This window comes from Orcinus orca, chromosome 13, assembly GCF_937001465.1.
Source record: "Orcinus orca chromosome 13, mOrcOrc1.1, whole genome shotgun sequence".
NCBI lineage: Eukaryota > Metazoa > Chordata > Mammalia > Artiodactyla > Delphinidae > Orcinus > Orcinus orca.
In genome coordinates, this window is record NC_064571.1 from 79,538,644 (window position 1) to 79,565,186 (window position 26,543).

At 47.3% G+C, this 26,543-nt stretch overlaps 1 protein-coding gene across 1 annotated transcript in view; it reads left to right on the forward strand.

Annotated features, from left to right (window-relative positions):
- CYRIA (CYFIP related Rac1 interactor A) overlaps positions 1 to 26,543 on the forward strand; it is a 106,487-nt gene that overhangs the window by 28,391 nt on the left and 51,553 nt on the right. The window contains exon 2 of the mRNA XM_004274865.4: positions 19,124 to 19,275. The gene's annotated coding sequence lies outside the window, so the exon portion shown is untranslated. The remainder of the gene's footprint in view (positions 1 to 19,123; positions 19,276 to 26,543) is intronic.

Below are 26,543 nucleotides of genomic sequence, written 5' to 3' on the forward strand. Positions count from 1 at the left end.
ATTCCAGACTTAGCTCAGACATTGACCCCTCCACGAAGCCTTAACCGACCAGATCCCCACCACGTGGGTGGAGTTAGATGCCCATCGTTGGTGCTTGCACCTCAGCCTATGCTTCCCGTTACGGCAACAGCCAGACTGTATTCTAATTGTTGTTTCATGTGTTTATATTTTCTGGTAGCTCATGAGCTACCAGAAAACACAAGAGAGGTGCCGCACTGTATTCTCAGAATCTTCGTCCCCGAAATGGAAGAAATACAGGAAGCTAGTGATAGGCTGCAGGGTGGGCCTCAGTGGGATCCTTCCTCCTCATTGCTGTCCGTCTGTCTGGATGCACCCCAAACAAGGGTTCAACCCGCCAGGTAGGGTTTTATCCTACCTGGTTTTGTCCGGTGTGTGGCTGCATTCAGACCCCAAGATGAGGTCACGATGGCCATCTTACTTATCACCTCCACTGACCCAGGCCCTTGACACCACATCTAGAAATATTGACCATTTTAGTATGAGAAAAAGTCAAGCTTGCCATCCAATAATTCTGGAGATTATTAGTAATTATTATTATTATTAAATAAAATATATTTATATTATGTATTATTAAAACATAATAATATATATAAGTAATGTAGCAAAATGATTTTGCCATTCCTGAGGAAGTTATCGTATTGTTGCTTTCAATATTAGGACTTTATAATGAAAAAGAAAAGAATTTGTTTAAGGCAAGAGCATCAGAATCAAAGGGATTCACTAGCTGCTTGGGCGTCAGCACTTTCTTTACTTCTCTTAGCCTGGGTCCCCTTCCCTCCATTGTGGGCAGAATAAGACCCGTGTTTCCGGGTCATGGACATGAAGAATGAATGAGAGATGAGGATGGAAGGGGCCAAGTTCATCCAATGATGGGGCCAAGTTCTCACCAAGTAGTTACTTTAGAAATTTCTTCCCCTGAAGCTGTCTTACATCCATCCTGTGGCCCCAGGTCCTACCTGGATTGTAACTAGCTTATTCCTGAGCTCCAAATGAGCTTTAAGGTTTAGAGTTCAGAGACCTGAACAAAAAAGAGTCACTGAGCGCTCAGAAAACTACACTCGACTAAGAGCCAGTAAGAAACGCCACAGCAGGTCTGGGCAGTGTGCCGCTTCCCCTGGCCCAGGGGCCCACATCCCTGAAGCAGAGTAGGGGAGGAGAGGCAGGCGCTCAGGTGGCCTCCAGCTCCGGCATCCTGTGAGTCTAATTTGTAGTTGAGTGAGTTGTCATCATTCATAGACCAGGAGGGGCAAAATTACCCTCATTAGTCTGCTAACAGGTCTGGTGCCAGAGAAGCTGCTGGCTTCTGCTACATCTAGAATTAGCTCTGAACCCTTAGGCTTTTAACTAAAGGGCTTTGTGAGTCAGATGGTTTACGGTCAGGGAGACACGGAGGGAGGTCCTGTCCTGTCATCTACTCCCTGAGAAATGGACTGCCTCTCCCAGTCCAGTGCAGGGCCGGGGGGCTGAGAGTCTCACGGGGGGTCTTCCAGGAAAGGCTTGTGGCGAAGCTTCGCCCCACAGCCCTGCTGACTCCAGGCCCCAGAGGCGTGGGACAGTCGGTGGGTGGCGTGTCATCGCTTTTTCCTTGTGTCTGGGCCGTGCCAACCTGGTTCCCTGTGGTTGCCGCAGTGCCTGGAGTGTTTCTTAACCAACACCATTTCCACTTCGGGTGGTTTGTGCTAAATGCATTTGCAGTCCCAAGTGGTACAGGGAGAAAAGGATTGTCTAAAAAAAGGTTTCTGAATGTGTGGAAAGCAAGACTGCCTGCTGTGTGTTTTTAACAGTTGACTCCCCAGAGAGGGTTTGAAAACCTCACCTTTCAAGATTTTTCAACTCATATTAGAAAGTGACTTAAATAAAATTGCTCTCTGACCGCTGCTGCTGTGATTGCCAGGCCAGTGATTATTTGTCTGACCCGAGTCCCCAGGGCTGGGATTTCACACCATTTCTTCACATCTCCCTCCCAGAGGAGGTGAAATCCCTCTTGTCAGTTTCTTCTACCTGGAGTCACTGTGAGGGGGAGTGTGCCCACACCGGAGTGTGGATCTGCTAGAGAGAGTACATTGTGGTTCCAGCTAGACTCATTGCTTTTCCCACAAACCATTACTGAGCACCTGCTCTGTGCCAGGCACCGTGTTAGTGCAGGAACTCTGTTGCATCCTTGTGCTGTCGCCCTGCAGCACATATCACAGTGTTCTGCACCCACTGACCATCCAGGGTTCCTGCGAATTGACCCAAGTTGCCTTTAGTTCTCTCCTGGATGCTGTTGTGTTCAGGGAACTTGAACGGGCCACCGTGTTGCAATATCTTTGGATCAGGGCTTCTCAACCTTGGCACTGCTGACATTTGGGGCAGAAGAAGTCTTTGTTGTGGGGCTTCTCCTGTGCGATGTAGGATGTTTAGCAGCATCCCTGGCCTCTACACATGAGGTGCTAGTAGCAGCACACACACTCCAGTTGTGACAACCAAAAATGTCCGCAGACATTGCCAAATATGTCCTCATAGCTTTACATTTACCAAAATGCCCTTACGTCCACTGTCCTACTTTATAAAATCGTACGTCAGGAAAGCAAGGATTTTTTGCTCCCCTTTTACAGTTAAGGTCATTGAGGGCCAGGAAGGGAAGATACTTGCCCAGGTCAGACAGTGAGTCGGGGGTACAGCTATGGCTACAGTTTAAATCCCCCATCATCCCAACTCTGGCTTCTCACGGATCCATTGAGTGGTGGCTGGTAAATGTTTAATAACTGATTCTCTGGGAAAAACGAAAACAAAACAAACCTGACTAGGAGTGTTTGCCAATTTCCATGGTGTAAACATTCCCACGTGGCTGGTTTCTAATTACAAGACCTCACTGAATATGAAGTTGGGAAGACATACGTATAATTGGCTCTGGTGGGCTGGTGCCAGCTGGCTCCAGGCTCCCATTGGTTCCATGCGTGCTTCTGTCCAAATATTAGTCTTGCTCTCTTCTGGACCTTGTTCTTCTACCCTTTCCCCCATAAACACACACAATTATTACTAGGAAGTGTGATGGAGGAAGCATTAGCCTGGTTAGGGTTTTTGATCACGTCTTTGGATAAGTATAGAACAGAGTGGAATTTTCTCCCTCTTCTGTTAAAGGAACATCCAGTTTTCACAGTCTTTCCATCTAAGGAGTTGCAGGAGCTCATCAGTAGGGTCGCCTGGACAGAATGAACTCTTTGGAGCTAAGTGCTACTGTTCGGCACCAGACATGTTGAGTGTAAGGTGCTTCGAGGTACCATGTAGTAATGGCCACTGGGCTATGGGATATACCATTCTGGAACATCAAAGTCAGATCTTGGCTGGCGTTTTAGTCCAGATATGAGCTGTGACTTCTGTTAGCCTCAGTTTCCACAGCTTTGAAAATGTCGTCATCCCTGTTGTTGTAAAGAACAAATGAACTATCTTATGTCTGAGTCTCAGATGCCTACTCTCCCACTTGGTTGGTGGGTGGATTGGCTGACTGCCATAATATTGTAAGCTTACCAAGACTAAGGACTTCGTTGGTCTTGATTTCTTTCACCTTGGCCATGGTTCAATGCCATTTGCTCCTAGCCATCTTCTCTGTGGTCCAGCATTAGACCTGGGAGAACCTGGGACTGTGGGAAGAGCCCTCAGCTGAGTTCTTGTCCCACTTTTGGTACCACCTCATTCTATAACCTCAGGAGTACTTCGGGGTGACTGGAGTGTGGGCAGCCTCAGGGAAGGGGTGGGAGTACGCTGTGGCATTTGGATTTGACCTTAGAAGTGGTGGGAAGTGCTTGCAGAGTTTTCAGCAGGGAAGACACATCATCAGATGTGCTTTAGAGAGCTCTTCCTGCAGAGCATGGGGACAGAGCCCAGGCAGGATGAAGCCAGTTAGGAGGTTGATGGAAGAGTCCAGTCAAAAAGTGATGAAGCAACCCACTGGCACTAAACGCTGAGTGGTGCAGACAGAAAGTGCTATGAGCGTTCAGACAAAAGAGAGGTCAGTGTGGACTGGGTATCAGTGTGGACTGGGTATCAGAAGAGTAACAGAGAAGACTTCATGGAGGAGGTGAGGCCACTGCTGCTTGGATGGATTGTAGAAAGGATGGAGGTATATGAAGGGGTAAGTCTAGGCTGCGGAACAGGGCAAGAAAACACAAAGCTGCAGTAAACCACACTGGGCTTAAATTGAGAGCTTATATAAGGATGGTTCTCAATCAGTGTGGACGTGTTTGTGGAGAGACCTGAACACTAAGGAATATGGGTTTTGTTGGATGTTAGTGGGTCTCGCAGAGAAAGTGCATTTTCCTGTAGTCGGTTTCTATGAGCATCTCATCCCAGGCATTTTTCTGTCCGCAGTTCCCACTTCTCTTTTCCCCATCGCAAGGTATAGGGACCCCAGGACCCTGATGGGGGTGTGCGTGTGCATTCGCCCCCTGCATCCCTGTGCCACTGGAAAAGGCAGAATCCCTTTGCATCTTGACGATGAATGTTGATCAAATGACTCCTAATTTGCCTGGCAGCAGGGGGCCCAGGAACCGGAGCAGCTGTGCTATTGTCTGAGGATCCCCAGTGTTTGTCTGCCTGGGCCAGAGTGACCCTCGTCTTGTCATCAGTGCAGATAAGCCGGCTGCCAGCTGTCACCACAGGTAGTTCTCAGTCGCTCTTCCCCACGTTGACTGGGCCCCTCTCCTCTTACTGCAAATAATGGAAGGCGCTTGTTTTCTCCCATCGCTGCTTTGTGAAGGTGTGTCTGGCTCTGTCCTGGAAGGTAAAGGCTGACTAGCCTTGTCGCGTCCGAGAGAAATGAGATTTGTACTTTCTGTGATGTTTTAGAAAACAGAGTTTGCTGGGAAGTGGCATGAGCTAAGTATCATTATCTCTGAGGCTCACATGAGGAAGTTGAGGCTCAGAGGGGTAAAGTGACTCACCCAAGGTTGCACAGCAGGAATCGGTGGGGTGAAAACTAGAACCTGCTGGATTTGACCTGGGGTGTCTGCAGGAGGGCCTCCACTTGCACGGTGCTTTTAGCAGAGGCCTGGCTTGTCGGAAAATCACTCTCTCAAAGGGCAGTATATATCACAGGCTGAGCTCTTCCAGAAACGCTCCACTGAAGGACTGTTCTAGACGTTGAGAGCCCTAAGTTCCAAAGACCATTTCATTCATGATACAGGGGGCGGTGAGTGATGTGCCCCGGGTCTGAGAGAGATTTAGGGTCGGAGCAGAAACTGGAGCCCAGATCTCCTGCTTCTTGACCTCCAGTGCCTCGCCTCCCACCGAGCCTTGTGGCGTGAGCAGGGTCTCTAGAACACCCAACGCAAGCCACTTAACACCCAGCACAAGCCGATGGCCAGGGGCTGCTGGGAGTTCACAGGTGGTTTGTGGTCCTTGGGTGGTATTTGCCGTGTGAGACCCTCATGGCTTTGGGGTGCATGAGTGCCGCCACTATTTGCACGAGGTGCTGGAGTGCACCAGAGTCCTTGGGAACTTGGCCAACAAATCCCTCCAGCCAGACTGCCTCTCAGGCTGTGCTCAGTGCAGTATGGCCATGGTACCATTTCTTAGTTACTTCCAGGCAGCACTGACCTTGAACTTCCATAACAATCATTGACTCTGACAGCCCAAGTCAGTTTTGTCCCACTTATTTAGGGGGCCAGTTGTATTTGCTGAAGTTCAGTTAGGTGCCAGGTACTGCACTGGTCACTTTTAATCTTGGGTGACCCAGATGCCTGCAAGGGAGTGATCGTTCCCATCGTAGAGACAGGGCAGCCAAGGCTCCAAGAAGTTACAGTTCACGACTGTTGGGCGCGAGACCCCAGGCTCTTTCCACAGCCCCATCCTCCTACTGACACTTACAAAAGCATCTGATAGACTAGCTTGCTGTCTGATGTCACAAAAAGCATGGACGCAGGGAAAGTCCACCATAGCCTGACACCAGCCTATTTCTGCTGTATCTCTGCTGCCTCTCCCTCCCTCCCCAGCCACACTGAGCCGTTCGCTGCCCTCAGGGGAGCTGACTCGTACCAGTTCAACCACCAGTATTTGTCATCTGTGCAGGGCTTCGGGCCTATTACAATAGCTTGTGAAAATCAGTAAGAGGTGGGCCCCTCCTCTTAAGGACCTTTCCATCCAATGGCAGAGATAATGCATGAACATAAATAGCTATGGTACTGTAGAAGCAAAGGCTCGTTTGATCTTCAGAGTAGCCCAAAGAGGCTTGCTGGTGCATAGGGCTGTAAGTCTGCATTGAGCGGACTTTGCATCTGAAGATCAGAGAGAAGTAGTGAGGGACTAAAGGTCACACAGCCCAGCCAAGGCCAAGTTCAGCGTACACCACGGTTTCCTTGACCCACCATAAAGCATTCGTGCTACATCAAGGCGTCCAGGCTTGTGTCACCTGTGATGGTCACGCACGCAAACCTGTCAAGTTGTGCCCTTTTCCCTCCAGAAAAGCGACACTCCTGTAGTTGTGATGGTCCCATCCCCCTCATCCTCTGTTGCCCCCTGACGGTCTAGGATTGCCTGAGCCCAGGCTCACTCACTGTCTGTCTGTGGCTGCTTCCTGCTCCGTTCTTGCCTTCGCACCCTGGGCCGCTAGCCTGAGAGGCCGCATGCTGAGGAAGAAGACACAGGAGTCAGTTGGGAGAAGTATGTTCTAGTCCTGGCTTTTCCACCTACTTGCTGGGTGGCGGTGCCTTACCACCCCCAGGTTTCAGGCGTCCCCCGAATAGCATTCATAATAATATTAATAATAGTAATAACAATAATAACGACAGCAGTAGTGGGTTGAATAGTGGTCCCCAAAAAGATAAGTCCATGCCCTAACCCCCAACAACCTGTGAATGTGGCCTAATTTGGAAAAAAAAAAGAGGTCTTCCTCATTACCAAAAACTATCACTGGCAAAATCTTCTATGCAAAAGAAGGGTGGCAGGCTGTGTTATTGCAGGGTCGGAGCCCTGAGCCCCTTCAGGGGTGTCTGGGCTCCCCAGCATCACAAAGCTTCCCTGAGCTGTCAGAAAATCGCAGGACCAGAAGTCCTGGGATGCCACTGATTAAATAAATGCAGGAAACGCCTCTTCAGAGAGTGGACGAACGCCTGTTGCTTTCTTGTTAGCATTTCACTTTACTTGTATTCATGTGTGAGTCTGATTCAAGACTGATTTCCTGGTTTCAAAAGAAGAGCAGATTCTTTTTCCTCTCTACCAGAGATTCTTAAAAAGGCAGATTCTTAAGAAACAAAAAGCAATCTTTAAGTGCAGCCTCCATCCTCCCCAGGCCTGTGGGATCAAAGGGGAGATCCCTGGCCAGAGGGCTACAGCCCCACACCCTCCAGGGCTGCGGGAGGTCAGTGCCTGCTGGGAATGGAGACAGGCCACCTGTCCCAGCCGCGTGCTGCCCCCCGAGGAAGCGGGGTCTTGCGTCCTGTCAGTGGACGACAGTTTCTCCAGAGGGCCGGGCAGCCCAGCTCACACTGGTTGCCCGTCCCATTACCTTAGGCCACAGGAGATGGGGGAGCCACCAGGCCCTCGGGATTGGGGGACTGGCTGATGATCAGAATAGCTGCACGTTCAGGTTCTGGGCGCAAGGGCACAGGACACCCAGCAGTCCTTTCAAAATATATCGCCAAACTAGTCACACCCTTGCTTCCCGAACCATAGCATGCCTGCTTTAGGATCAGCTCGCGTAAGGCCTGCCAGTCCAGTGGACCTAGAAGACGTTCTGGCGAGCAGAGGGAGAGTGAATTGTTGCCAAGGAGTGTTTGGGTGGATTGAAAAGCAGGGGATCGTTCAGGAGATTTTCCCTCCAACACAGCGAGACGTAAAAGAACTCAGCCCGGGACTGTGGGTTATAGCAGGATGACCCTATGTCCTCGTGTGCCTGGGACAGGCCTGGTTTATGCCTTGTCCCGGCAGCATTAGTAATAGACCCTTTTCACTCTCAGGAGTACCCAGGTTTGGATGGTAAATCACACGGTCACCTTAATTGTGTGTAACCATGTGTGTGCACTTAGTGTAGTTGGAGTGTGGATAACATAGTTAAGTTTAAAGACCTGTACCTGTGTGCTTTAACAGCTCAGAAGTTGGCTGTTAGCACCATCAGTCATGGGCAGAGCCTGTCACCATTTCACGGCACATGTGGCTTAGAGGTGACACCATGGGCCAAAATGTCAGACAGCAGTTCAAATGCTTCCTCCTAGCCAACTAGCTTTTTGACCTTTAGGATATTATTTAGCTTATCTCAACTATGAATTAGGAATAATGTTACGGCCCTCACAGAGTTGATGTTTACTGAGTAACCCATGGAAAGCATCTAGTTCATTTCCTGATGCATGACAGCCTCCAACAAATGGTGGTTGCCATGACGATGACGCTGGTGATAATGATGCTGACGCCGATGATGTCATGACTGTTATTATTGCGGCTCTAGTCTCCCCGTCTGTGAAATGCTGAGGGGTGGTCCCTGTCCTGCCCTGCTCTCTGGGCCTCTGTGAGGCTGAACTCACCCAGCATCCCCAGAACCGGGTGGCCCTGGGAGTGTGTGCACTCACCGTTTGAGGTGGGGACTCTCGGCAGGATCTTGCTAGCCAGCCTGCCCAGTGGGTCCCGCCCTCTGTGACATGGGAGCTGGGTTCCCAAAACATCATCCCTTCCACCCACCCTGATGACTCTCCCATCTTGGGCCCTCCCTCCATCCCCTCCCCAGCTCACTCCACTTACCCCTCCCACGGGTGATGCTGTGTCAGCACCAAGGCCAGGAAGTCATTTACTGGTGCTGGCTGACACCGGGGGGCTGCCACCCAAAAAGGGCTGGGGGCCAGAATCCTGGTCCTGCCTGTTCAGCACCTTTCAATCAATATTTCCCGCCTGGAGAGCTTCCTCCTTTCCTCTGCCTTTGGAATGAAGGTGTTATCTGTTCCTAGTGCCCTTCCTTTATCCCTGTTTCTTTCCACTGATTGACTGTTGTGCATGACTCTCCCTTTCTTTCCTTTTTTCTTTTTTTTTTAATGTAACTGCTTTGAGATGGAGTGTTAACCACATAGCGGTTAAGAGCAGGAACTGGAGCCAGACTGCAGGAATTCAAATCTTGGCTCTGCCACTCAAAAGCCAGATCCCTTGGGCAAGTGCCTCAGTTTCCTCCTCTGTAAAAGTGGGCAAGAATAACGCCTGTCTGTCTAGTATGGCTGCTGAGAGGTTTCAGGGAGTCACCAGGTGTCCAGCATTAAATGATGCCTGATGCACCACAGGTCCCTAAAGAACAAGAGTCATATTTGTTATCTAAAAACCTACCCGTTTGGGAGAGACCTTCAAGATGGTAGAGGACTGAGACGTGGAGATCACCTTCCTCCCCACAAATACATCAGAAATACATCTATATGTGGAACAACTCCTACAGAACACCTATTGAGTGCTGGCAGAAGACTTCAAACTTCCCAAAAGATATATATATTTTTTTCCTTTTTCTCTTTTTGTGAGTGTGAATGCGTATGCTTCTTTGTGTGGTTTTGTCTGTATAGCTTTGCTTTTACCATTTGTCCTAGGGTTCTGTCTATCCCTTTTTGGTTTTTTTTAGTATAGTTTTTAGTGCTAGTTATCATTGGTGGATTTGTTTTTTGGTTTGGTTGTTATCTTCTTTCTTTCTTTTTTTTTTATTACTTTTAAAATTTTTTTATTTTTAATAATTTTTTAAAATTTTTTATTTTAACAACTTTTAAATTTTCTTTCTTTCTTTCTCTCTCTCTCTCTCTCTTTCTCTCTCTCTCTCGCTCTCTCTTACTATCTTTCTTTCATTTGTTTGTTCTTTCTTTTTTTCTCCCTTTTCTTCTGAGCCATGTGGCTGACGGGATCTTGGTGCTCCAGCCAGGTGTCAGGCCTGTGCCTCTGAGGTGGGAGAGCCGAAGTTAGGACATTGGTCCACCAGAGACCCCCTGGCCCCATGTAATATTCAAATGGCGAAAGCTCTCCCAGAGCTCTCCATCTCAATGCTAAGACCCAGCTCCACTCAACAACCAGCAAGCTACAGTGCTGGACACCCTATGCCAAACAACTAGCAAGACAGGAACACAACCCCACCCATTAGCAGAGAGGCTGCCCAAAATCATAATAAGGTCAAAGACACCCCAAAACACACCATCGGACATGGCCCTGCCCACCAGAAAGACAAGATCCAGCTTCATCCACCAGAACACAGGCACCAGTCCCCTCCACCAGGAAGCCTACACAACCCACTGAACCAACCTTAGCCACTGGGGGCAGACACCAAAAACAATGGGAACTATGAACCTGCAGCCTGCAAAAAGAAGACCCCAAACACAGTAAGTAAAGCAAAATGAGAAGACAGAGAAGTACACAGCAGATGAAGGAGCAAGGTAAAAACCCGCTAGACCAAACAAATGAAGAGGAAATAGGCAGTCTACCTGAAAAAGAATTCAGAGTAATGATAGTAAAGATGATCCAAAATCTTGGAAATAGAATAGAGAAAATACAAGAAACGTTTAACAAGGACCTAGAAGAAATAAAGAGCAAACAAACAATGATGAACAACACAATAAATGAAATTAAAAGTTCTCTATAAGGAATCAATAGCAGAAGAACGGATAAGTGACCTGGAAGATAAAATAGTGGAAATAACTACTGCAGAGCAGAATAAAGAAAAAAGAATGAAAAGAACTGAGGACAGTCTTATAGACCTCTGGAACAACATTAAATGCACCAACATTCGAATTATAAGGGTCCCAGAAGAAGAATAGAAAAAGAAAGGGACTGAGAAAATATTTGAAGAGATTATAGTTGAAAACTTCCCTAATATGGGAAAGGAAATAGTCAATCAAGTCCAGATAGCACAGAGAGTCCCATACAGGATAAATCCAAGGAGAAACACACCAAGACATATATTAATCAAGCTATCAAAATTTAAACACAAAGAAAAAATATTAAAAGCAGCAAGGGAAAAAAAACAAATAACATACAGTGGAATCCCCATAATGTTAACTGCTGATCTTTCAGCAGAAATTCTGCAAGACAGAAGGGAGTGGCAGGACATATTTAAAGTAATGAAAGGGAAAAAACCTACAGCCAATATTACTTTACCCAGCAAGGATCTCATTCAGATTCTACGGAGAAATTAAAACCTTTACAGACAAGCAAAAGTTAACAAAATTCAGCACCACCAAACCAGCTTTACAACAACAGCTAAAGGAAACACAAGAGAAGGAAAAGGCCTACAATAACAAACTCAAAACAATTAAGAAAATGGTAATAGGAACATACATATTGATAACTACCTTAAGGTAGGATTAAATGCTCCAACCAAAAGACAGACTGGCTGAATGGATACAAAAAGAAGACCCATGAATATGCTGTCTACAAGAGACCCACTTCAGACCTAGGGGCACATACAGACTGAAAGAGAGGGGATGGAAAAAGATATTCCATGCAAATGGAAATCAGAAGAAAGCTGGAGTAGCAATTCTCATATCAGACAAAATAGACTTTAAAATAAAGACTATTACAAGAGACAAGGACACTACATAATGATCAAGGGATCAATCCAAGAAGAAGATATAACAATTGTAAATATTTATGCACCCAGAGGAGCACCTCAATACATAACGCAAATGCTAACAGCCATAAAAAGGGAAATCAACAGTAACACAATCATAGTAGGGGATTTTTAACACCCCACTTTCACCAATGGATAGATCATCCAAAATGAAAGTAAATAAGGAAACACAGGCTTTTTTTTTTTTTTTTTTTTTGCGGTACGTGGGCCTCTCACTGTTGTGGCCTCTCCTGTTGCGGAGCACAGGCTCCGGACGCTCAGGCTCAGCAGCCATGGCTCACGGGCCCAGCTGCTCTGTGGCATGTGAGATCCTCCCAGACTGGGGCACGAACCCCTGTCCCCTGCATCGGCAGGTGGACTCTCAACCACTGTGCCACCATGGAAGCCCTGGAAACACAGGCTTTAAATGATACATTAAGCAAGATGGACTTAATTGATATTTATAGGAAATTCCATTCAAAAACAACAGACACTTTCTTCTTAAGTGCTCATGGAACATTCTCCAGGAGAGATCATATCTTGGGTCACAAATCAAGCCTTGATAAATTTAAGAAAATTGAAATTGTATCAAGTATCTTTTCTGACCACGATGCTATGAGACTAGATATCAATTACAGGAAAAGATCTGTAAAAAATACAAACACATGGAGGCTAAACAATACACTACTAAGTAACCAAGAGATCACTGAAGAAATCAAAGGGGAAATCAAAAAATACCTAGAAACAAATGACAATGAAAACACAACGACCCAAAACCTATGGGATGCAGGAAAAGCAGTTCTAAGAGGGAAGATTATAGCAATACAATCCTACCTCAAGAAACAAGAAACATCTCAAATAAACAACCTGACCTTACACCTAAAGCAATTAGAGAAAGAAGAACAAAAAAACGCCAAAGTTAGCAGAAGGAAAGAAATCATAAAGATCAGATCAGAAGTAAATGAAAAAGAAATGAAGGAAACGATAGCAAAGATCAATAAAAGTATAAGGTGGTTCTTTGAGAAGATAAACAAAATTGATAAACTATTAGCCAGTCTCATCAAGAAAAAAAGAGAAAAGACTCAGATCAATAGAATTAGAAATGAAAAAGGAGAAGTAGCAACTGACATGCAGAAATAGAAAGGATCATGAGAGATTATTACAAGCAACTATATGCAAATAAAATGGACAACCAGGAAGAAATGGACAAATTCTTAGAAAACCACAACCTTCAGAGACTGAACCAGGAAGAAATAGAAAATATAAACAAACCAATCACAAGCACTGAAATTGAGGCTGTGATTAAAAGTCTTCCGCAAACAAAAGCCCAGGACCAGATGGTTTCACAGGCAAATCCTATCAAACATTTAGAGAAGAGCTAACACCTATCCTTCTCAAACTCTTCCAAACTATAGCAGAGGAAGGAACACTCCCAAACTCATTCTATGAGGCCACCATCACCCTGATACCAAAACCAGACAAAGATGTCACAAAGAAAGAAAACTACAGGCCAATATCACTGATGAACATAGATGCAAAAATCCTCAACAAAATACTAGCAAACAGAATCCAACAGCACATTAAAAGGATCATACACCATGATCAAGTGGGTTTATCCCAGGAATGCATCAATTCTTCAGTATACACAAATCTATCAATGTGATAAACCATATTAACAAATTGAAGGAGAAAAACCATATGATCATCTCAAAAGATGCAGAAAAAGCTTTCTACAAAATTCAACACCCATTTATGGTAAAAACCCTCCAGAAAGTAGGCATAGAGGGAACTTACCTCAACATAATGATGGCCATATATGACAAACCCACAGCCAACATCATTCTCAATGGTGAAAAACTGAAACCATTTCCTCTAAGATCAGGAACAAGACAAGGTTGTCCACTCTCACCATTATTACTCAACATAGTTTTGGAAGTTTTAGCCACAGCAATCAGAAAAGATAAAGAAATAAAAGGAATCTGAATCAGAAAAGAAGTAAAGCTGTCACTGTTTGCAGATGACATGATACTATACATAGAGAATCCTAAAAATGCTACCAGAAAACTACTAGAGCTAATCAATGAAGTTGGTAAAGTAGCAGGATACAAAATTAATGCACAGTAATCTCTTGCATTTCTATACACTAATGATGAAAACTCTGAAAGAGAAATTAAGGAAACACTCCCATTTACCACTGCAACCAAAAGAATAAAATACCTAGGAATAAGCCTACCTAAGGAGAAAAAAGACCTGTATGCAGAAAACTGTAAGATACTGATGAAAGAAATTAAAGATGATACAAACAGATGGTGAGATATACCATGTTCTTGGATTGGAAGAATCAACATTGTGAAAATGACTATACTACCCAAAGCAATCTACAGATTCAATGCAATCCCTTTTAAACTACCAATGGCATTTTTCACAGAACTAGAACAAAAAATTTCACAACTTGTATGGAAACACAAAAGACCCCGAATAGCCAAATCAGTCTTGAGAAAGAAAAACAGAGCTGGAGGGATCAGGCTACCAGACTTCAGACTATACTACAAACCTACAGTAATCAAGACAGTATGGTACTGGCACAAAAACAGAAATATAGATCAATGGAACAGGATAGAAAGCCCAGAGATAAACCCACGCACATATGGTCATCTTATTTTTGATTAAGGAGGCAAGAATATACAATGGAGAAAAGACAGCCTCTTCAATAAGTTGTGCTGGCAAAACTGGACAGCTACATGTAAAAGAATGAAATTAGAACACTCCCTGACACCATACACAAAAATAAACTAAAATGGATTAAAGACCTAAATGTAAGGCCAGACACTATAAAACTCTTAAAGGAGAGAACATAGGCAGAACAGTCTATGACATAAATCACAGCAAGATCCTTTTTGACCCACCTCCTAGAGAAATGCAAATAAAAAAATAAAATAAACAAATTGGACCTAATGAAACTTAAAAGGCTTTGCACAGCAAAGGAAACCATAAAAAGAATGGGAGAAAATATTTGCAAGTGAAGCAACTGACAGAGGATTAATCTCCAAAACTTATAAGCAGCTCATGCAGCTCAATATCAAGAAAACAAACAACCCAATCCAAAAATGGGCACAAGACCTAAATAGACTTTTCTCCAAAGAAGATATACAGATGGCCAACAAACACATGAAAGGATGCTTAACATCACTAAATCATTAGAGAAATGCAAATCAAAACTACAATGAGGTATCACCTCACACCGGTCAGAAAGGCCATCATCAAAAAATATACAAACAATAAATGCTGGAGAGCGTGTGGAGAGAAGGGAACCTTCTTCCACTGTTGGTGGGAATGTAAATTGATACAGCCACTATGGAGAGCAGTATGGAGGGTCCTTAGAAAAATAAAAATAGAACTACCATCTGACCCAGCAATCCCACTACTGGGCATATACCCTGAGAAAACCATAATTCAAGAAGAGTCATGTACCACAATGTTCACTGCGGCTCTATTTACAATAGCCAGGACATGGAAGCAACCTAAGTGTCCATCGACAGATGAATGGATAAAGAAGATGTGGCACATATATACAATGGAATATTACTCAGCCATAAAAAGAAACAAAATTGAGTTATTTGTACTGAGGTGGATGGACCTAGAGTCTGTCATACAGAGTGAAGTAAGTCAGAAGAGAAAAACAAATACCGTATGCTAACACACGTATATGGAATCTAAAAAAAAAAAAGATGGTTCTGAAGAGCCTTGGGGCAGGGCAGGAATAAAGACGCAGACATAGAGAATGGACTTGAGGACACGGGGAGGGGGAAGGGTAAGCTGGGACGAAGCGAGAGAGCGGCATGGACATATATACACTACCAAATGTAAAATAGATAGCTAGTGGGAAGCAGCCGCATAGCACAGGGAGATCAGCTCGGTGCTTTGTGTCCACCTAGAGGGGTGGGATAGGGTGGGTGGGAGGGAGACGTAAGAGGGAGGAGATATGGGGATGTATTTATATGTATAGCCGATTCACTTTGTTATGAAGCAGAAACTAACACACCATTGTAAAGCAATTATACTCTAATAAAGATATTAAAAAACAAACAAACGAACAAAAAACCTACCCGTTTGTAATTCTTCTCATTGGCCAGGGCTCCTGGTCCTGTGGGAGAGGCCATAATGAGGTTCCTTGACTCGGGATAGGCTCCGCTGCTGGTTAACTTGGGGCTTGAACAAGCAGGCTCCCACCCGGGCTTTAGATTCCGTGTCTGCTCAGCCTGGAGGGCAGGAGGGTGGTCTTCCAGGCCCTCCAGTCCCCTCACCATCTGTTTGCATCGCCCTCTCTCAGTTTGCCCCTCGCCCAGCCCTGTCACTTCCAGAACCATGCAAAAGCGGAAGACACACAGCTGTTGTCAGCTGTGAATGGGGGCGTGGGGGGTAAGGGGAGCACAGGAGGTAGTGGTAAGGTCACAGGTCACTGGACTGGAGGTTAGCAGCAGGCTGTTCTAGTTTCGGTTCTGTTGTGTGACCTGGGAGAAGTCATTTTATGTCTCTAGATTTCAGCTTCCCCATTTTTAAAATGTGCTAACGACCCCATGCTTTGTCCCTCTCTTAAAATGACCAAAGAAGAGAAGAAGCTGAAAAGTGTTTCTGGCTGCCAGGTGTGCACCTCCTGACGGTCCCAGGTGGTGTCAGTCTCCTTCACGAAGCAGAGGGACGCTGGCAGCATCTCTGGTCATTCATAACCACTGGCGACGGAAGCGGACTTGTGGATGTTGTGTGAGGTTGGGCTTCTGGTGGGGACCTAGACGGGGGTTGTAAGTGTCTTTCCCTACTCGATCTCTGTCCTCCCTGAGGGACCTCTGGCCTGTGAGTGACTCACACAGGAAACCACCAGCCATCTCTTCAAAAAGCTTGGAATCCTCTCAAGGATAGGCTTACTTTTTATTGCTCTGTGTTTATTTGGATGGTGGGGGGAGTAGTTTAGAGAGTCAAGGACAGATCCCTGGAGCGAGCTCCTCCATGGTAGGGTCTCCGTGATTGAATCAGTAAGATGGCAGGAGGTGGGACCTGGTGAGGGCTGGGTTCGGATCCAAAGTATCTAAATGCTGGTCCGTGGACCAGAGCCAGTTGGTGACACAAAACTCTCCAGAAGCTTGGCCCCTACTCCAGGTTGGGATGGTACTTTTTGCTTTGTAGCTTCTCCAGTTGCACAGCCAGTCTGGGAAACCACTGGAGTGGGTGGAATTGGTATCTGAGGGCTTGCCTGTTAGGGGGCTCTGTGTCCCCTGCCCACCTGCTAGCACCCATTGGGAAACTGTAGAGTATTATTAGTATTTGTGTTACAGTGTGATTGGATTATTTTTAGGGTTGTCTATTTGTGTGGTTGTTCAGCTTACCAGGTGACTGCCAGCCTTCGTGATGAGCATGGGGAGCTGGGGAACTTTTGTAGTGTCTATAATTAAGTAGAGTGGACAAAATGGTAGGGAAAGATTCTGGAAGTATCTTATTAGAGTCATGGCCTGGAGGAGACTCATCGTTCTGCTGGCCTGACCCTCTTAGTTTTGCGGTAGAAGAAAGCGGGATTCTTCCTGGCCCACTGGGGGAATCAAGTCCTAATCAAATACACTGAAAATGGGTTATAATTTTGAGGGCATTTGAGAAGGAAAGTGGTGGGGATGGGATAGCGCCCCTGATGCCTGATCACCTCGAAAGCTTTTCTTTTTCCAGGTCCTTCTATGACTCATCTGGCCTCAGCTCCAGCCAAGAGGTCAGAGAGGTGGTCTCACCTGGGGATTCGTTTTTAGAAATTCACCTTCTCCAGTATCTACACTCAGGTGCCCCTGGGAAACAGCACCTGTGGCAGGCACCCTTTTCCTCAGGCTGTGCTCTGATGGGAATTCACAGGCACAACCCCAAATTCAGAGGAAACAAACTCCTCTCCGCCACTACCACTGTGACCTGGTTTCCCAAAATGCAGGGCTCAGAAATCACTTTCTCATCAGGCTAAAGTCACTGTGTTTTCTCTATCATTTCCTTCCCTTCCCCCCAACTTCCTGTTTTCTCTTCCTCTTTTCTCCATCCCCACCCCATCTCTCCAGCCCTGTCCCAGAACAGGAACAGAGACCGAGCGTTGATCATCACGATTTCCTGATGGGCCCTCTGGTTGCTCAGAGCCAGGGCCGGCCTGGCTTCTCTGGGGCACATGAGCCCTGGCTGGCAGCATACAGGAAGCCAGGGCCTTTAGAGCCTCCTGTCTGAATGAGAATCTAACGAGAATAACCCTTCACGTCCTTGCAACGTTAACACCTGCCAAAGAACTTTCTCCTGCCTTCCAGCTAACACACTGGAAAAATAAGACAACTAGTGTTTTGGCCTAATAGCTCTAGTCCAGTTAAGATGGACAAAACATCGATTTGGGAGTTAGATATGAGTTCATGCCTGGTTCTGCACCGAACTCTCTTTATGACTCTTCAGGGCACTCTAGTTCTCTCTAGCTCGGTTCCCTAACCCTTTGGAAAAATGGAGTTCCTGGTACCTTTAGCAGAATTTTTGAGGACAAATTAGGAAAATGTAAGGTTCACCTGATGTGCCTGTTAGATATTATTTGCTTAACAAATGTGAGATCCCTTCTTTGGTTTTGGTTTTCGGCCCAGAGGAGTGGCTGTTCAAATGTTTGGTGTTCAGAAAAATCACATAATAAAACAACAAGGTCCTACTGTGTAGCACAGGGAACTGTATTCAATATCCTGTAATAAACCATAATGGAAAAGAATCTGAAAAAGAACATATATGTGTGTGTGTGTGCATGTATAACTGAATCACTTTGCTGTACACCAGAAAGTAATACAATATTGTAAATCAACTAGACTTTAATAAAAAAAACAAGAAAAATCACATAATAAATGATACTCATGGGAGGAAAATCCATGTCTGTTCCTGTGTTTTCGTGAAACATGGAGAGAGAGACAGACAGACAGAAAGAGACAGAGAGATAGAGACAGAGACAGAGAGAGACCAGGAGACCTAGAGGCTGGGTGCACATACGTCTATCATTAAAAAACCAAGTCCACCCACTGCTGTGCCCACAGGTCCCACTATTCCGTAACAATATTTTTCTAATGAGAAAAAGGGAGAATCGTCCCAACCCCATGCCTGAGGTGGACTGTTTTACTCAGTTAGCTCCCAGGAGTAAAACTACAGAAACAGCAATGTGGAGAAAAGTGCCACCTCTCGTCTTGAACATCCGTTAAATAAAAGAAAAGACTTCTCTTCAGGGTCAGTGACCACTTGTTTGAGAAGCCAGCCCAATCACGTGGCTGCTTTTTTAAAAAATTCCAGAGACCAGAGAGTCAGAGACACATTCTAATCTGGAATCTCATCCCAAGCGGCTGAGTGAAGCTCTTTTCTTCTCTGAGCCTCAGTTTCCCCAACTACAGAAGCATTAGACAAGGTTATTGCATTTCTTCCAGCCCTAGGAATCTGTGATTCTGGGATTCTCTCTGCTCTCCTTAAAAGAACGTGTTATGATGAGAGGAGAAGAGGAAACGGCCTCTCCTTAGTAACGTCACTTGCATTCCCTTTCTGCAGGTTATCCCTCACCAAGGACAGAGAAACCACAGGACTCTGGAGGACCACAGCCCTGATTTAGGGAGCCAGACTTGTCTTGGCCAAACAGCTGCTCATCTGGTTCGTTCCATCAGCCTGGATTGGTGAATCTGAGTCACAAGGGAGATCTCCAGGTAAGAATCAACTGTCTCTGCTCATGGCCAGCAGCACGGTGATGACCAGCATTGTAGTGCAGAGAATCTGCGATATGCAGGCTTACAGGATACCTGCAAGTATTGAGGATGGTCCTTCCACCAGATTTGTCATCTCTGATTGGAAGCCATGCTTCCTAACACCACATACATGTACAAGGAAAAAAACCGAAAAGCAAAAAAAAAACAAGGACATAATGAAGAATTGATGTGCACTTCAAAGTAGCTGTAATTTTGAAGTGCTTAAATGTCCCTGGGTTCTATAACTGCCTTCTGAGTGGGAGCTGTTGCTATCTTGAGTCTTTTTAGTGTTTAGGCAGGAAACAGTCGCTTGGAACTACATGCAGGGGGAGAGCAGATTAGAGTTGTTGCTGGAGGTCGCTTTGTCCCTGCAGAATGCATCTGAGGGCTTCTTTCCGGCCATCCAGACTGAGAACAGCAGGGAGAGAAGTAGCCCACCTGGCATGGAATTTAGGTCTCATGCCGGAAGTCTGGCTGGCATCTCACTGTAACGTTTTTAGAGGTAAATGCAGTTGAATTTAGAGGTAAATTCGGCACTGCGGTGCACCAGCCTCAGATCACCACTCCCCTTGCCCTCTTCCCTCACCGCCAGCACGTTGGTTCTCTCCCTCTTTCACCTTCTCCCAGTTATGGGTACTTTTCTTCTTATCTGGAAGGAGAGGGCCACACCTACTTGAACTTCATCATTGAACTTGGACCTGACATGGGCTGACATCCCTCTCCAATGACTCAAGATCTGCTGATTTCAGCTCCTTGGACTTTGTTGTATTAGCACATCTCCTCTAAGCTGGTCCAGGGCACCCACACATCCAAGGTCAGGAGTCACGAAGGAAGTGACAGTACACTGAGATGAGCTCACACCTGTTACTCTTTCAGCAGTTGCTGCTGTGACCTGCTCTCCTCTCCTAAAGCTCTTCCTTTGCATTTAGATGTCCTGATTTTCCCTCAAAACTAAAACCAGAAGCATTTCATAAAGCTGAGAAGGTAAGACCAGGTGATTTCTCAGGTATTTTCCAATTCTGAGTTCCTGGGATTATTTTATCCCAGACTTGGTCCTTAGACCAGATTCTCATTCTTGAGGGGAACAGATTTATCTTGTGCTCCCTTCCTTTCTTCCTCTTATGGTTTCTTTCTCCAGAGGGGTCCCTGAGCTGTAGCATACTTCAGAGGAAGGAGAAGAGCTTTTTTTTTTTTTTTTTGGTACGCGGGCCTCTCACCGTTGTGGCCTCTCCCGTTGCAGAGCACAGGCTCCGGACGCGCAGGCTCAGCGGCCATGGCTCACGGGCCCAGCCGCTCCACGGCATGTGGGATCTTCCCGGACCGGGGCACGAACCCGTGTCCCCTGCATCGGCAGGCGGACTCTCAACCACTGCGCCACCAGGGAAGCCCAGAGCTGTTAATCTTGATTTCAGAGTTCCTCTTCAATAGCGGCCCGCCCTCACCTCGCCTTGGCCAGATCGCCCTCTGTGGTTCGGCCATTTGAAGGTTTGCCCTGTTACATCCAACCTCAGGTCTCACCACCCTCCCGGCCTGTTGAGTCCATCCTTTGTCCCATCGGATAGTAGCTGAAAACTAACTCACCCCCAGCAGCCTTTTCACTTCAAACCAGTGTACTTCCAAGACCCAGAGGAATGTCCTCACAGTTGGAGCCAGCTGACTCGGGAGCAGGTGTCCTGGCCCCTCAGCGAGACAGTTAGGTTTCAAGCACGTGTTCGTCCAGGCCCACAGCACTGGCTGTCTTCCTTGACTGTGGACTGTTAGCTCTTGTGGGGCATTCATTTATCCAGCCATCCGTGCATTCCACAAATCTGTATGGATCATGTCCCACGCAGCAGGGGTATTCTTGGTGTTAGGGATCCACACGAAACAAAACAAAGCAAAAAACAAACAAAATTCCTGTTCTCTTCAAGCTTGCATTCTAGTGGGATCAGGGGAGTGTCAATAAATAAATAAGCATATATTATACCAGGTAGTATTAAGTGTTATGGAAAAAATAAAGCAGAAATAATGATAATAAAGCCAAGTCAGAGTGAGAGGAAGTCGGGGGAACAGGCATTGCTGTTTTAGGCAGGATACCAGGGAAGGCCCCCCTGATTGGGTGTCATTGGAGCAGGACCCGAACAAAGCGAGGGAGGGAGGCTTGAAGGAAAAAGGGAACAAAGGCTCTCAGGTGGGAATGTTCTTGGGCTTCAAGGAACTGCAAGAGGATTGGAGCGGAAGGAACGAGGGACAGTGGAAGGAGGTGAGGACAGAGAGAAGTGGTCAGATGGTGCAGGCCTCATGAGCCACCGTGAAGACTTGGGCTTGTGTGTTCTGGTTGGCTTTTCCAGAGAATCCTGTACCCTTCCTCCCTCTTCCCCAGAGAGTCTCAAAGGCTTCATCCCTAAAACATCCTGAAATAGAAATAAAGATGGATGTTCTTGACCAGTAGAGTATTTGCCATTCATTCCAAAACCCGTATTGGATACTGGGTACCGACACTCTGGAGGTAAATGAGACTTGGCCACCCTGTCTTAGGAGCCCGTGGCCCGGCACTGGTTCAAGGCTGCTTGGAGAAGATGCATGGATAAATCAGGTCCCAGTGAGCAGTTGTCCTAATTTGGTCATTGTGATACCAATTTGCTAGAGTAGGAATTTCCCCTGGGACCTCCCACAGGTCACTGGTACGAGTTCTCTTGGAATTCATCCACCTAGACTATTGCCAAGTCTGGCCTTCTGGGTAGAGGGAGGACCAATCCATTCAACAAACATGTGAGTGCCTATTCTGTATCAGCGCCAGTGCTAGACACCAGGGAAAAGGATGCTGAGATTCAGCTCCTGCCCTCAAGTTGTTTATGGTTTCACTAGGAGGCCTGCTAGTGACTAGACAGCACCCCAGTTATCAGTGTTCTGATCAGAGTGGGTGTGAGGGACCAAGAGGTGGGGCGCTTGAGGTAGTGAGCTCCCCGTCCTTGGAAGCATGTGAGCAGAGTGAGGGGCAGAGCCGGAGAAGCTTCCTGGGGACACGCTGTCTCCACTCCATCCTAGAGATGAGGGGTGGTCTGCTAGGTGAATATCGGGGAGGGTGAGAAACTTCAGGGAAGGTCTCCAGGTAGAGGAGAAGCATGCACGAGGGCTGCCTCTTGGAGGGACTCGCTGTGGCTGTGCAGGTGAGGTGAGGTGAGTCAGAGAGGGACTCACTCAGAGACGGAAGCCGGGAGGATTAACCAGGGACCTTGAGTGTCGAGCTGAGAGAGTTGAGTCCATTCTGAGGACAGCTCAGAGCTGGTAAGAGAGCTTTAAGCAAAGATGGATGGCACTTGCAGTCTTACAAAGCGAAGGGCCGAATTTTATTTGACCCCCTGTTCTCTAAAGTGCATATTTTATATCTGCTCCCTGTAATGTTATAAGATAACAGTTTCCTCAGCTGTACAATGGGTTCACACAGATCAGCCGGATGGGAGGTTGTGAGGGTAGATACGTGGCCTTTCCGCCCCAGGGCCCTGGGGGGTGGTAAGTGCTGACAGCACTTCATGTACAACTTGTTGCACAAATTGCTGGTGAATGGTCAGAACAGGAGCCTTTTTTCTGATGAGAGAAAGTGGCTGGCAGCAGTCCATGCTATTCTAGTAGAAATGATGGCATTTAGATCTTGATCTGTTTTTTTCTGGTCAGAAAACAGATACGCATTTCTGAAACCCTCTCTCTGCTGAACACTAAAATAAGAGTGTTCTCTTTAAAATGTGCACATTCATTAAACAGATAATACCTGAGCCCTCACCGTGCCCCAGACACTGTGCTAGGCCTGGAAGCATCAAGACAAATCAAGCCCAGTCAGCCCCTCGAGGAGTTCATAAGCTCATGACGAAGACAGAGGAGCCAACAGTCATGGGAGCAGGTGGTGGGCAAGAGCCCCGGCATGAACAAAGTGATGTGGGTGCAGAGAGGGAGCCTGCCCTCTGCCCAGGCAAGTCAGGGAAGGCTTCCAACAGGGGCCATGTGAGCTGGGCACTAAAGGATGAGTAGGAGTTGGGATCTGGGAGAGAGTACAGAACAACACTGTCATCAACTCAGTTCTCTGTGATGGTGGTGGGGAGGAAATAGCCAGAGGCATCGTCATGCACAGATAATGCCTCAGCTCTCCTTTTAAAACTCCGCCAGTCGCCATCCTCCCACCTCGTTCCCAGCGGTGACTGAAAATAATGAAATTGACTAATTTGAGTTCATCTCTTCTCCGACGCTGTGGAGGTGTTAGTGAGCAGAATAGGATAAGGGTTGGGGGGCCAGAAAAGAAGTAGAACAAGGAGAAGGAGGAATCCATTTCCATCATCCAGAAACACTGATTGAACAGCATAGCTGTCTGGTGGCAAAATTCAACTTTACAGAGACCTGGGTCTGCTTCTTCGCAATGAAAACTACAAGAGATTTTTAAAACTGTATCTGTCCTTCTACCTTTCTCTTAGAAAAAAAATATATAGGTGTGTGTGTATATATATATGTGTGTGTGTGTGTGTGTGTGTTATGTATGTGCACATTCTCATGTGTATATGTGTGTGATATATGTGTAAGTGCGTATATACATGTATATGCCCATTTATATTATATAGAATTTATTCTAACCTAGCACAGAGCCTGGTGCCCATGACCTCCAGTCACACTTGCTGGTTGGAGATGGATGTGTGGTTTAGAACTGACCTTGCTGACCTGCACACATCCCCAGATGTGCCAGAGTCTCTAAAGGCCATGGCATTGGATGCTCACAGGCACAGCAGAAGGGAGTCTTGGTGTCAGCTACAGAAGAGGAGCCTGCAGCTCAGAATGACGAAGCATCTTGCCCAAGGCCCACAGCTATTAGGTGGTCAGGATTCAAACCCTCTTCTAACTGTCCCTCTTCCACTGTATATGCCATGCATCCCCCTATCTATGAATGGGTGAAGCTTCCAGTAAACCAAGGAGGAGATTCTACAACTAAGACTTGCCCTTGGAAGGGTCCCTCAACTAGGGCTTCAAACTGCAGAGCTGGGAGGGCCAGTGGCAACTCACCAGAGTCAGGGATGCACGTGTCCGGAGATGCTCTGTGGATCCCTCCAGCGCTGGCAAGCACTCTATAGCTCGGCCTGCAGGGGAGGGAGAAGGGAGGAAAGAAGGAAGGCAGGGAGGGAGGGATGGAATGACAGGCATCAGGGTTAACTTGGGTTCTAGTCCAGGCCTGGCACTGACTCACCTTTGACCTTGGACACCCCTTCCCTTCCCGTCATCGCTAGGAGGGTGTTGGGCTTGATCGTCCAACTTCCACTTCTGAACTCGTCCCCAAGGAGAGTCCTTGAATCCTGCTGACTCCCCACGTCGTGCCGGGGGACCCCAGTGTAGGACTCGAATTTGCATCATCACCACCAGGAAGCTCTCAAAGGTGAGAAACCAAGGCCCTCACCTCCTCATGGACGGCCGGGCCTCCACCAGCCCTGGAAACAGAACAGCTGAGCCAGTACAGAGTAAAAGGATGGCTCGGCTGTACCTCATCCTCCCAGCCTTCTGCTGGGAGCCCCCGGTGTAGCTGCTGCCCTTGTTCAATCCCCTCTTCCAGCCCTCCGGCCTCCTTGCAGCTCTGTCTTCCAACCCAGAGAAGGGTTGGAAAAGAGGAGAATCAGCTTGGAGTGTTGGGCTCCGCCCTGATGGCAAGCTTCCTTTCTCTCTTGGGGACCTGTAAGCTGCCAGTCCAGGAGTCCCAGGAGGGAGACTGCACCTGACCTGGAGAGCAGGAAGGAAGCCGGGGGTCAGGAGCACGCTGCACACTGGCAGAGAGAAGAGTCCTGCAGAATCGTTCATGTGACCGCAGGCTTGGCCATCAGTGCCCCGCAGGACCCCTTTCCCCACGTGTCAGCTCTTTCCGCCCTGACCTGGCTGCTAGCCAAGCAAGTAGGGCAACGGCAATCTACCAATTTTCTTCAGTTACCATAACGTGGATACAAGGAGCTGGACATGTGATGACATTTGCAAAGGCCCATGTCCCTAGTTCTAAGGGAGGCCACATGGCATGGTGTACATCAGAGTGGGCTTTGGGTGAGATTTGCTTTCACTGGGGTAGTTGTGAGATGCTGTGTCCTGCCGTGGTTAGTAGCACAGACTGCAGCTGGACAGCCCGGGCTGGGACCCTCCTCTGCTGCTTCCAGCTGGTGAGCTTGGGCTGACCGGACGTCTCATCCAGCTTGTCCTCATCTGCAGAACGAGAGCCCACAGGACCTGCCACACGAGGCTGCTGTGATCAGGGATGTGAGTTCATGCACGTAAGGGTGCAGAGTGGTACCTGGCCTATAGTCAGGGCTCAGTGAGTGTTCGCCCATTTTATTTTGATCTAAAGCCTCTAGAATCGAATATTCTATTCCGTTTCTGGGCTGTGCTGTGGGTTCAATCGTTTACTGGCTGTTTATTAAGCATCTCCTGGGTGCAGATCTCGTCCTAGATGATGGCATTTCAAAGCCGGAGTCGGCAACATGATAAACACAGTGAGACATCACTCCTTCTTTGCCATTGGGACAAGTGAAGCCTTGTAGGAGACCTGAGGCTGGAGAGTTCCCTGAGCCAGGCGGCTCCTCAGAGGAGCTGGGGGCCTGGAGTGAAGGTGGGGGGGGCCTGGAGTGAAGGGGGGGAGACGGAGGCCTGAGCCGAGGGCTGGACAGTGGGTTGAGAGAAGGAGGGAGGAGTTGACTAAGGATGATTAGGGAGGGGTTCCATTCTGAGTGGGAGACTGGGGGAAGAGCTAAGGAGGGTGGAATTCTTGAGAGTGGTTTTCTGGTGTTGGTATGGGCGGTAGGCTCTGCTTGAAGCCTTTCTGGTGTGAAATGCCTGGGGCCCCCAGGTGGAGATCCATCCCCTTTGCCCAGCTCCGGTGTCAGTCGAGGAAGAGGGCTCAGGATACGCCAGCAAAGGGCCCCCATCGCACAGGATGGAGCAGGGCCCCTCTGCTCCCGGCAGAGCGAGCACAGGCCCCTCTGTGTGCGGCCCGAGAGCCCTGGCCGGGCCTCCTCCTTGAAGGGCCTGACAAAGACTGGCTTGTTCTCCCCTGACATCAGACCTCGCCCTCAGGATTTCTCTGTTCTTCTGGGGCAAGATCTCACACAGTGATAATAGAGTGAACGGGAAGAGGGAGGAATCAAGTGAAAGCTGTCTCAGGCGTCACCATGCCAACCCGCTCCCCTGGCTGAGGGTAGGAAGAGGGCGCCTGCCGCGTGTGCCCTGCGCATCTTCCAGGT